At 41.6% G+C, this 2,669-nt stretch overlaps 1 pseudogene; it reads right to left on the reverse strand.

Annotated features, from left to right (window-relative positions):
- Positions 1 to 493: 493 nt before the first annotated feature.
- Positions 494 to 1,595, reverse strand: LOC102737832 (elongation factor 1-gamma pseudogene; annotated as a pseudogene).
- Between the last annotated feature and the right edge of the window lie 1,074 nt (positions 1,596 to 2,669).

The raw sequence follows: 2,669 nt of genomic DNA on the forward strand, positions 1-2,669 counted from the left end.
AGAAACTAAGGGGATGGATTCCAGCTTTATAGAAGCAGAGCAATTTTTTTTTCAGTCTTTGATGTTGGAATGCCCTCCCCCACTACCTCTTACCCCCAGTTTAATAAATGATAATCTTATAAATAATCTCTCAGCCTTCAATCATCCTATCTTCTGTGAAAAGTTCCTGGTGCTTTTAGACATCATTCATAAAATTTCAGCAGTCATTCTTAATAAAAATCCCATAACCACAATAAAAATGTAATAATGATTTAAATATGATGATCTAACAATAATATTCACATTGTTAATGTTTGATCATTAGTTTTAAAATCAAGAACCTATCACTGACACCCGCTGATTTTTTTTCTTCCAATGTTCAGTTTCTTTACTAACCCCCATCTCTCTAAAGCTCAGGTGCAGGCAGCTAGGCGAATGGCAAGAGATGTTCACTTGAAGATACTGCTCTGGTTGGAGACTTTGCTCATATTCTTCCTTCCCAGGGAAAGTGCTCTCAAACAACTCTCTGGGTCTCCTTGTTTCCAGGACCCAGTTCACAGCCTCGGAAGACTTAGATTCCCAAAATGGAGTGGCTACTCTTAGTTCCAAAGAGGAAAACGCTTACAAAGGCATTCTTCCTTAACTTGTCCAGTCACTGGAACATTCCATTGATGAGGTTGCAACTCATGAAGTCCTGGGTGAGCTCTTCAGAGAAGCAGTAGTTGGAGTATCATAGGGACCAGCCATCCTTATCAAAATATGGCAGTGCCACAGAAAGGGTGTCCTTAACGTCATTCAACACGAAGGTCATCTTGGGCAGGTGAGCAAAGGAGTCCTTGGCCTTCAGCTTAGCAGCCAGTACCTCTGTCATCTTCATCCATCTCCTCAGGAGTGGGGGCAGTGCTCTTTTCTCCTCTTCCCACTCAGGCTGGGGATTCTGCTTTTCCTCTAGTGAACTCTTCTCTTTCTGTGAGGTGTCCCTTTTAGGCTGTGTGTCAGCAAACATTTTAACATCAAACTGGGCTATCTTCTCACGGATGTTTCACCTTTCCCCCAAACAGCCTGAAAGTGGGACTGGTCAATGCATATAGGAACCAGTGGTTGATAGTGGAGAAGGTCTGGCTGGACTTGTTGATGGAGCCACAGCAGGGTTCAGACAACTGTGATGTTAGCCAGTGTCATGTGTTCTCCATCAAAAAAGTCCTCGTTTTCAGGTGAGCATCCGGCAGCCCCAAGAGTTACCCCACCTCCTCATTTCCATGCTCTGTAGCCTGCTTGTTGTGGTGCATGATGTCCAAGGTGGGCAGGTACTGGCTGGTGGCACTACGTTGCTGTCAACAAAGTTCACCCAATGAGCCACCTGCTGTTTCTAGAGTACATCCCTGCAGCTCCTCGTTGCTCACATGGTAGGCAGTGGTGTTACTCTTAAATACACAGGATCCAAGGTCACCCTGAAGTGCTGGAAACCTGCTGGAAATTTATGGAGATATTTAGCGGTGTAGTTGGTTTGGACAAAGTGGAAGTGGGTGCTATGGACAACATGCCAACCTGAACCTCACTGTCCTGAGCTGCAATGAGGGCTTTAAAGTCCTCCAGTTTTCAGGAGATGCGTACAAGATTCAATTAGATTGAATCTTGGTGAATCACCATGGTGATTTCACAGAGAAAGGGGCTACTGATTCTTCGTTAGCAGCTTTTGCATATATCCTTACATCTTCATTCCAACCATCACTGCCATCCCATTCTCTTGTTCTTTTGATAGCACCATTGTGAATGATACCTAATTGATCACCTATCTAGCCCATCTTCAATCCTGTCTCATGTATTCCCAGAATGCTCTTTTGAAAATGCATATCTAATTATAACACATATCCACTTAAAATATTTCTATGTTTCCATATCACCCATTGGATTAAGTCCACAATCATTTCGTTGATGTAGAAGATCTCCATTACCTGGCCCTTAGCTATTGCTGCAAATGATTGCTGGCAAATTTCCGACCCTTTACCTCCTCCACTAGACAAAACTCTTTATGGTTTCCCAAATATATAAAAGAGTTTTCTGTCTCTGTGCCATGGCATATGTTCTCTCATTTTGAAAAGCTCTTCTGCCTGCTTAAGGACCTGGAAAATGGCTACTCAACTCTAACTCAAGTACATTGTCTATATGAAAATGTCTCCGACTTCCCAGTGTTTGTCATTTATTACCTCCTTGTGTTTCCCTTCTATGTTTCACAAGATCTTATCATTGGTATTCTTTATATTGTTCTGAAATTATTTCTGTATGTGAAACAAGTCGATCATTTCGAGCTTTTTTACTATTAACTTCTAAAGAAAAGTCAAAACAGCCATATTTTTAATCACTCGACCCCCCCATCCCACCCCACTCTCAAATCCACAGAAAACAAAACAATGGGTGAGTTCCAAATCCATGGTTTCCTGGTCAATCAACTGTACAGAAAACACAGATCAACTAGGTGATCATATTTTATCTTTAAGGAATTCGAACTGGAAAATGTAGGGGCAATAAAGTAGCTTTTAGCAGAAGATAAATCTAGAAAGACCTGCTCAAGGAAACCCTAAAATACTTTTTCAGGTAAGGAAGAGCAAGATTCATGCTGGAGTTATGAGGAAAGAATAGTTAGGAGTTAACAGAAGCTATATAACAAATCAAATATCTGTGCACAATGG

Source organism: Leptonychotes weddellii, chromosome 3 (assembly GCF_054177405.1).
Source record: "Leptonychotes weddellii isolate Sample4059 chromosome 3, ASM5417740v2, whole genome shotgun sequence".
NCBI classification, from domain to species: domain Eukaryota; kingdom Metazoa; phylum Chordata; class Mammalia; order Carnivora; family Phocidae; genus Leptonychotes; species Leptonychotes weddellii.